At 45.3% G+C, this 9,906-nt stretch overlaps 1 protein-coding gene across 2 annotated transcripts in view; it reads right to left on the bottom strand.

Moving 5' to 3' along the window:
* Nucleotides 1–9,075, bottom strand: part of ANKRD6 (ankyrin repeat domain 6) — a 157,658-nt gene extending 148,583 nt beyond the window's left edge. Inside the window, exon 1 of one of the 2 annotated variants that reach the window (XM_006091797.3) lies at nt 8,878–9,075. The gene's annotated coding sequence lies outside the window, so the exon portion shown is untranslated. The remainder of the gene's footprint in view (nt 1–8,877) is intronic. The other variant, XM_023756507.1, reaches the window with a different exon arrangement.
* Between the last annotated feature and the right edge of the window lie 831 nt (nt 9,076–9,906).

Here is a 9,906-nt window from a genome sequence, read left to right as displayed (position 1 = left end):
AGTACTTTAACACATTTCGTACCGCTCAGGAGTTTTCTCGTGTTTCCGCGCCATCTGTTAAGGATCGTTCACAAGTGTTCTCGTTTTTCACGCCCATGGAAAAAGGAGCGAATCTAGATACTTATGTAAATTTTGTTTGGTCCCTCTTCATAGAGGAAAATGTCTTACGCAGTACCATACGTTAAAAAAGTACTAGGAACTTTAATTGTTTAATTGTTTTTGTAAATAAAAATGTTATAATTATTGAAAAACAACACCTAAAGTGCATTATGATCTGTAGTTATGATGATTTAAATAACGTGCAGTTTGCCCAAAAACGTGCAGTCCCTGGCATATGTCTTAGAGATTTCTATGCGGTACGCAATGTGTTAAAAACCTCTGACTGCCCTAGCTGGTTTGGTTCAGTGGATAGAGCATTGGCCTGTGGACTGAAGGGTCCCAGGTTCAATTCCAGTCAAGGGCACATGCCAGGGTTGCGGGTTCAATCCCCAGTTGGGGCATGCAGGAGGCAACCGATCAATGATTCTCTCTCATCATTGATGTTTCTGTCTCTCTCTCCCCCTATCCCTTCCTCTCTGAAATCAATAAAAATATATTTTTAAAAAATAAAAATAAATAAAAAACTCTGACTCCTGGTCTTTGGGGGCTGATGCCATTTTGGGGCTCAGCCCATCTGGTATCCAGATGACCTAATAAATTCATAATTCCTCACTCCTTTTGGCCTCGTGCATTCCTCCTTCGGCGACCCGAACAATTGGTATAAAAGACAGCTACATATCCACCAAAGAGTTCTGTTCCCCTTCCAAAGTAAATGATTATTGCTCAGAAGCAGCTGTCCAGCCAGGACTACATTTCCCAGTCTCCTTAAATTGAGGTTGGACTAAGAACTGGTTCTGGACAATGAAATGTAAGCAGAAGTGGTGTTTTTACTCACTGGTGGAGTTAATCTGGTTTGCCTTTTCCCTACTCTGTTCCTTTCTGTAACACTCACTGGAGGCTACATGGTAAAGATGGTGGAATTACAAGAGTTTTTTTTCCTGGGGTTTTTTTTTTTTTTAATCCCTGAGTCACTTACAGAAGAGCTAACTAGCCCTGGCTGGTGTGGCCCAATTGGTTGAGCATCATCCCATGCACTGAAAGGTTGCCAATTCAATTCCCAGTCAGGGCACATACCCAAATTGCAGGCTCAATCCCCAGTAAGGGGCGTGCAGGAGGCAGTCAATTGATGTTTCTCTCCCTCTCCCTTCCTCTCTCTCTAAAATCAATAAAAACATGTTTTTTAAAAATTAAAAAAAAAATAGTACAGAGTTCCTGTGTACCCTACCTCCCACTGATAGTATCTTACATAACCACAGTACAATGATCAAAACAAGGAAATTGGCATTGGTATAATATATTAACTATAGACCCTATTCGGATTTCGCTTTTTCTTTGTATTCACTGTGTGTGTGTGTGTGTGTGTGTGTGTGTGTGTGTGTGTTCTATGAATTTTATCACATGTACAGATTTGTGTAACCTCCACCACAATCAGGACACAGAACTGTTTCAAATCCCCATTTTACAGATTAGGAAACTGAGGCATACATTTTTACAACCAGATCGTCAAAATTTTTAAAACTAATAGATGGCAGAGCCAGGAGTCAAATCCAGTAAGATCAGCTCTGAAGCTGTGCCTCTTAACCAAAGGTGGCTATAAGTATTTAAAGGGCCTCTCTGTGATACTCAAATGCATCCATATGTACCACTCAAGAAGTCTGCTCTCCAGTACTTTGATATTTTACACTATATATGGCATAATATAAAGTAGATATAGTACATCTCGGCATTCTACCTAAATTGGGCCAAATTCAGAATTTCATTCTGGGACTTACAGTTAGTTCACTTGGTATTTTCTAGCTAAAAAATAAGTTTTTAAAATGACATGAGACATATTATCCCTGACAAAGAAAGAAAAATAACTTTTAGTTTTGTGAAAAATCTGTACTGAAATTTTTCAAGTTGATTGTTTATAATTAGGTTTATTTTTTATTCTCAATAATAAATTCAAATCACTATTGTATTACGTATGACATCATAGGTCACCTTATGTCACTACATTTTCACCTCTCATTAAGCAGATATTTTAGGTAGTAGAACATCTAAATAATTTTACTATGGGGCCCTAGCTGGTTTGGCTCAGTGGACAGAGTGTTGGCCTGCGGACTGAAGGGTCCTGGGTTCAATTCCAGTCAAGACCATGTACCTCGGTTCCAGGCTCCGCCCCAGCACGGGCCCTGGTCAGGGCTCGTGCGGAGGCAACCAATTGATGTGTTTCTCTCACATCCATATTTCTCTCTGTCTTTCCCTCTCTCTTCCACTCTCTCTAAAAGTCAATGGAAAAATATCCTCAGGTGAGGATTTAAAAAATAAATAAATAATTCCACTATGGGAACAAAGTATTCTTTAAAAAATACATTTGATTAATACTGAATTATCTTGTGTAATTTTAAAAGCTTTACAGCTGATTTAATTATTTTTCAGATCCTTAACTTAATATATGTTCATTGCAAGAAGCCTATAAAATCTCCATAAAGATACAGAGGGGAAGAAGCCCCAATACTCCTAAACTCAGCACCAAGAGGCAATTTCCTTGTATATCAGATTCCCGTGGGACTTTCCTGGTGTTAGAATACAATACAGTGGGGCCTTGACTTACGAGTTTAATTAGTTCAGAGACCGAGCTCGTTAAGGAGCTCATTAACTCAAATTACTCTATCAACTCAATTCAAAAAATCTGGTATCTCAAAAAACTCGTTAGTCAGGACACTCGTAAGTCAAGGCCCCACTGTACAGACATTTTTTTAAAACTCTAAATCACTGAAGAATACAAATTTTCTGACCTTGGAATCACATTTTAGATAAACTGGTACTTTGGTTTATATTCTGGAATGTGAATACACATACACACGGTCTTTTTTTTTTAATATATATATTTTATTGATTTATTACAGAGAGGAAGGGAGAGAGATAGAGAGTTAGAAACATCGATGAGAGAGAAACATCGATCAGCCGCCTCCTGCACACCTCCCACTGGGGATGTGCCCGCAACTAAGGTACATGCCCTTGACCGGAATCGAACCTGGGACCCTTCAGTCCGCAGGCCGACGCTCTATCCACTGAGCCAAACCGGTTACAGCTACACACGGTCTTAAAGGTCACTATGCAGTAAGCTACTGATGCTCATAATAAAAGGAAATCATCAAGTTACATCAGATTAACAATCTCATTAGTTCTTGCTTGTCCACAGGCCATCAGGATGATTGGAGGGCACCTCTCTCCAGGCCTGTGGCAGAAAAAAGGACTGCTTTTACACTATGTTTTGGTCTGGGCCCCTTATTTAATAAAAACGGAGGCTTTGAGAAACCAGAGCTCCACAGTGAGTTGATGGCCAGGACTACGCCAGGTTTCCTAACGTCCATCTCACGTCCTTCTGTCTCCCAAGGCCCAGGATGTGCTCCTCCACCTCCCACAGCCTCATCCAACTCGACCAGAAGACAGAGAGCAACGTCCCTAAAGCTAATGTGGAAAAGGTCACAACCTCAGGAGAACTAAGTTCTTTACTCACCTTTTGTCTACTTCCTATCTGTAAGGAAAATGGACCTTATTCTTTTGTTCCTATTAATTTTAGAAACATTTCTCAAAGCATATGTCCTTTACAAAACAAAAACAACAAAAAGGCCTTGCTGGTTCCTGTTTAGCTATTAAGATTGATTTACTCTAAGCTACTCTATTCTTGTTACTATTTGCTAATCTCCCTTAAGTTCACTTTTTTGTTTGTTTGTTTGTTTACCATCATGGACAGAAAGATTTTCCATAATCTTCTCCATTTTTGAACTAAGGACAAATCAGTGATGTAGAAACTGAATTAAGTCCATTCAGCTGTCAAGCAACTCCTAAATTTAAATGTTTTAATCCTTACACCCTCTTCCTAGTTTTACATGAAAACAGAGTCAAGCATTTCCCAAAGTAGGTTGAGTCTAGAATATCAGATTCTAATACTTAGATGGATGTTCAAATTTTGTCAATGTTCTAGGTCAGTGGTTGGCAAACTGCGGCTCACGAGCCACATGCGGCTCTTTGGCCCCTTGAGTGTGGCTCTTCCTAAGCCTTAGGAGTACCCTAATTAAGTTAATAACAATGTACCTACCTATATAGTTTAAGTTTAAAAAATTTGGCTCTCAAAAGAAATTTCAATCGTTGTACTGTTGATATTTGGCTCTGTTGACTAATGAGTTTGCCGACCACTGATCTAAACCATAAGATGTTGAAAATTAGATATAATCAGTCTAAACCAAAGAAAGATTAAGAAGGCACAATATGTTAAAAATAGCCCTAGCCGGTTTGGCTCAGTAGATAGAGCATCAGCCTGTGGATTGAAGGGTCCCAGGTTTGATTCTGGCCAAGAGCACATACCTGGGTTGCAGGGGTTACAGGCTCAATCTCCGGCCCTGGTGGGGGGCATACAAGAGTCAACCAGTTGATGATATGTCTCACACTGACGTTTCTCTCTCTGTGTCTCTCCCCCTCCCTTCCACTCTCTCTAAAAATCAATGGAAAAATATCCTCGGCTGAGGATTAACCAATAAATAAATAAATAAATAAAATGCTGATGGGACTTTTCCTCTGGGGAGCACGCTCCTGCCTGTCCCTTTTCCCTCCTTCCCCACAAGTGCGTTACCTCTGCCTTTCTCTCTCCTAAGCTCCAAGGGTCCTTCTTTTGCTTCTGTAACTTGTTTCCTGAGCCTACTCAGCCCAGCTGGCTCACTTCTACTACCTCTGTAACTTTCTAAATAAACTTTCTTGTGGGGCGCGGTTACGGTGTTTTGGCCAGGTTCAAACCTCGGACTAATGAAAGGACAGGGTCCTCTCATTGCCACGTGCAAGTCCCAGCTGGAAGGCAGGGCCCCCCCCCAGCACAATTATAGCCAACGGCTGTGGTTGTAAGCTTGAACCTATGGTCCAAACACGTAACCCCACGTGCCTTGTGCTAGAGTTCAGGTGCATGTAGTTGAGTAGGGTTGGAGCTCATGAGAATGCTGTAAACAACGTGATCACGCCCCTACTTTGCCTCGTGGCATCTGCTATAAAATAAAGACATGGCTTATGGGCACTGTCGTTGTCTCCTCATCAGGGAGGCAGCATCCCACCGAGACCCAGCTATTATTCTCTTGTCTGTCTTTCCTTAATCCTTTCACCCCCTCACTCGGGATCACCCTTGGTCGCATCCCACCGAGACCCAGCTATTATTCTCTTGTCTGTCTTTCCTTAATCCTTTCACCCCCTCACTCGGGATCACCCTTGGTCGTGCAGCCACACTTTCTCTTATAATTTGAGTTCTTGACTCTGAAATCTTTGTCAAACTCAAGAACCAAGGTCCAATTTTATTACCAACACCACTGATAACACAACCATTAGAATTATCCTTAAAAATAAAAATAAAAAAAACAACTGACAATTTATGGGCATCAAATTGAAAAAAGGAAACATTTTGTTAACAAGAATCACATTGTTTCTCCACACAAATATTCAATTTTTTATAGAGGGGGAAAAACACACACACATTAGGATAAACAAATAAAACAAACAGATAAAAATTGTATCACCCATATTTATTTCAACTTGTAAGCATCACCTATGGTTCTGTACAGGCTTCCCAACGATAAATGTTGGGAGAAAGCAACAATAAAAATCAACAACCACATGAGGAAAATACAACGTTTCAGTGTATTCTCACAAATTGTTAATATATCACCAGGTCCTAGCTTAGGCCTGGACAATAACAGGACAGGGGAGGAAACGACTATGCTTTCTACAAGGCACCATGACAGTCATCTGCGGCATCCTTATTCAAGTCAGCTTTCCTGGGAGGGTTAACAGGTACCATTTATTGAGAGGAAATATTTGTGGTGCCGCTGAACATAACTGTTTCATCTGCAAAGATGATCAACACACCCCACTGCAGCAAGGAAAGGGGGCGCCTGTGCCAAGGTGAGGGGGAGCAGGGACTTGAGAGACTGCCCCATCCCAGCACTTCGATACATTCAGCTTTTCTGTGGTTTTCACCATACTCTCAATAATTGCTCTTAATTTCTATAAGATTGCTCCAGGGTACTGTGTAAATCCTAGCTTGGAAACTTCCCTCCCCCAGAGTTGTCCATATGTCAACCAATGGTCATTAAAGCAAGTTTGGTGCCAACAGGAATCCCCAATTTGGGGTGTGGTGAAGAAGAAAATCGAAAATTTTATTCAGTGTAAAGAGCTCAATTGTGACACAGCAGAGCTGTGAGCTCAATAGTGTTAACTCAATTATGAAATAGCACAGCTGTGAGGCCTGGCCTCCCGTGAGGTCCCTCTCTGGCTCAAACCCTGCTCTTCAGAGACACCTGTGTTTCAGCTTCAGCTCCACCCTGGGAAAACCCCAGCCCTCAGTGACAAGAGAAAGTTAAGGACATGCACTGAGGGGGGGTTGGGGGGGAGCTGACTTATATAGAGAGAAGTCCCTACCCCTGATCCCTGATTGATCCACCCTCATGCAAATGAGGGCTCCAAATCTTCACAGTTTGATTGGGCCAAAAAGCACCATCCTGGTTGGTCAAAATAGAGTTGTTCTGATTGGTCAGTAAAGATGCTATTGGACAGGGAAAGTCTCAGTCCTATTGGCTGAAATACAATTCCAAGAACTCCTTTATAAGGGTTGGCTCAGGTGGCAGGAATACAATGCAGGCAAGCAGTTCAATGCAGGAGACAGGTAATTTAGTGCAGGCTTCTCCCACTGTTCAGAAACCGCTGCTAGGCTCTGTTTTTTAATTTGAGCCCAGTTAGCTACCAGGAGTCCTTCTTGGTAGTTATCTTCTTTCTCTGGATCAACACATACCAAATATTAAGTGCGAAAATCAAAGGGAAATGAACACAAATCCAAACTAGTGGTTCCTTATGGGGGAGAATAAGTGAGTAGATGCCATGGGGAGGGGTACTAGGGTATCCAAGGACCTGGGCATGCTCCAGTTCTTCAGCGGGGTGATGCCTACTTGGGTGTGTGTTCTGTTCTTATTCTTTAAATTGTACCTCTAAGTTTTATACTTTCTGAATGTGTATTTCACAGCAGCAGCACCAGAATTTCTATATAGAAGGGCCTCAGGAGTTGGAGGTGTGCCTTGTCTCTACGCAGAGTTGGATCACAACCCATCTGCTTTTACTTCAGCATATGCTTATCTGGATGGGCTTTGGAGGAGTTGATGAGTTTAAGTGGAAAGCTGTGGTTACCTTTGTTGTTACTAGCCACAATCAAAGGGTTAACAAATTAGCATTTCTTTTTTAAAAATATATTTTTATTTATTTTTAGAGAGAGAGGAAGGGAGAGAGAGAAACATCCATCAGTTGCCTTCCGTGTGCACCCTTACCAGGCATCAAGCCCGCAACATAGGCATGTGCCCTGACCAGGAATTGAACCAGCGACCTTTCAGCTCAAGGGACAACATTCAATCAACTGAGCCACACTGATCAGGGCAACAAATTAGCATTTCTTATCACCCTTGATCTATACCTTCCAACAAGTAGTTGTTCTTTCGTCTCTTTTATTCTTCCTCATCCTCTTCTACTCTCTCCTCCCCACTTATGACACAGAGGATAGAAAACTCTTTCGATTTTAATTTATACCTTAATTTAAAAAAATTTATTTGTTGTCCATATGCTAAGCACCTGCCAGGAATGATAGAAGCTAAACATGTATAGTTGCACCTACTAAGGGTAAGAACAATAGGTTGCTATTGCTATTTTAAGGCTGGAAGACCCTCCCTCAGGGGCAATCAGTGGACACAGGTGTGTGTCTTCATTGCCCAGGTTATTTCCATTGACCTAAACACGAGTGAGTATCACCAACCAACTGGTTCACAAAAGGGATGCCTAACGTTTCAGAGCAGTACGCCAGGCATTTCACTCGCATCATTTCATTTCCACGATACTACCGGGTTATGCATTATACACCCAATTTACCGTCCTAAAACCCAAATTTCACATAAGTGGGTTTTCAAAAAGCACACACCGAACAAGTGGTGGCATCAGGACGCAGTCTCAAAGCGGATTTCTTCACCACTCCCTGAACCATCTCCCCGAGGCTCAGGGAAACCGTTCTTGACCAGCTTTACGAAACTGGAGCCCCTCTCTGGTGACAAACAGCGCTCCGCTTCCTCCCCTCCCGCCCCCCAAACTACCGGAGGCACCGCACCGAAATTCCCAAGGCAAGAGTGCGCGAGCCACATCTGAAGGCTGAGCCCCGGCCAGCGCGGTCTTCCCGGGGCAGGACAGCCCCCGCCCCCCCCGCGCCCCGCGCCCTGCACCGCTCCGGCGGGGGGAAGCGGGGCTGACTGCGGCGCGCCCGAGCCCAGCCTGGTCACTCTGAAGCCGGCCCGAAGGCCCGAGGACAGCGCGGAGCGCCAGGGGACAAGAGGGGACTCTCCTCTGCGCCTGCACTCCGCGCCCGGGAGCCATACCTGGTGACCCCGCAACTCCACCATCACCACTGACTTCAAACTCTTTGAACTCACTCAAGAAAGAGGAGCGGGGGGAGCAAAGGCGAGAAGGTTCTTCTGCCCCAGCGACCGCCACGCCCGAACTCCCAGTCTATATTCTAGGGAGGTAATCAAAGCAAAGCGATAGCGAGAGGCCCAGGAAGACCTCTCGGGCCCTGGCTTTCCCAGAGGCCGCAGGAAAGAGGCAACGCGCTCCGTGTGAGTCTCTTCACAAGCAGACAGCGGTCTGGGGCGCCCCCGTCCCGACGTCGGACCCCCCAGATCAGAGGTCCCCGGGAGTGGGGGCGCCGGCGCGCAGAACGCACGGTACCTTTTTCTCCTGCGCTGGACGTCCGCGCTGCAGGAACTGATGCCAGGCACAGGGTTGGGGTGCAGGGAGATGCTGGGGACGGGCTCCCGCTGGCTCCGGCGGCCCCTGGGCCTCGGCGCCGCCCCGCGCCGCCGCCTCCAGCCGCCAGCTCTCCAGGCTGCGCTCCCCGCTCCGGCAAGTTACCTGTGGCCGCGCCCGCCGCGCCGCCGGCTGGGCCCTCCGCCCCGCCCGCCCGCGGCTCCTAAGCTGGGGCCGCAGCGCCCCGCAGCGGCCGGCGGGGCACGATGGGGGCCCGGGGAGGTGGGGCCGTGGTCGGCAGCCCGCTCATAGATGGGGCCGCTACCCCTTCGCCCAGGACGGAGAGGTCTCCTTCGCAGAGTGGGAGGAAAGGGGGCTGCGCGGGGTGCGGTTTTCCGGGCAGCGGCTGCCCGGAGGTTTATGGGAGGGAGAAGGGAATTGGGAGGAGAAACCATCCCTCAACCCGCGGCCAGTGGGTGTTGAGTATCCTCGTAGTTCACGGAACTGTGGTCGCTCAATGGAAGCGAACGTCAATGAGACTGACCCAGAGGGCTGGGGAGGGGAAAGCAAGCCTTTATTCCAAACAGCTGGACGGAGCCATACTATGAAACAGGCAAAACCGGTGAGCCTTCCTGACTCCTATATTCAAAGCACACTTGACGTGCCATTAACTGCTGTTTTTGTGTTTTTCAGTTACTTCTTCAGTATCTAGACGAGTTCCCGAACATAGTGAGCTCTCGATAAATTATTGTTGAGCAAATGTATGAATAAACGGGACCTCAACCTTTTCAAGAAGCAGGACTGGTATCTGCTCTCCAAACATAGAACTCTTCGGGACAAGCTTATTTTGAACCTTTTTTTTTTCTTATTCTCTCTGAAATAGGCCTGGTTGGGGGCGGGGGGGGGGGGATCTCCTTTTTCTTAAGGTATTTGTCTCCTTCTCTCCTTCAGGGAATATTAGGCAGGGAAAATCAAAAAAAAAAAACCTCTACCCAAACCAGGGAAGGGTAA

The sequence above is a fragment of the Myotis lucifugus genome, unplaced genomic scaffold, assembly GCF_000147115.1.
Source record: "Myotis lucifugus unplaced genomic scaffold, Myoluc2.0 scaffold_96, whole genome shotgun sequence".
Classification (NCBI taxonomy): Eukaryota; Metazoa; Chordata; class Mammalia; order Chiroptera; family Vespertilionidae; genus Myotis; species Myotis lucifugus.
Note: the sequence above shows the minus strand (reverse complement) of the source record. Positions and strands in the feature narration are given on the sequence as shown.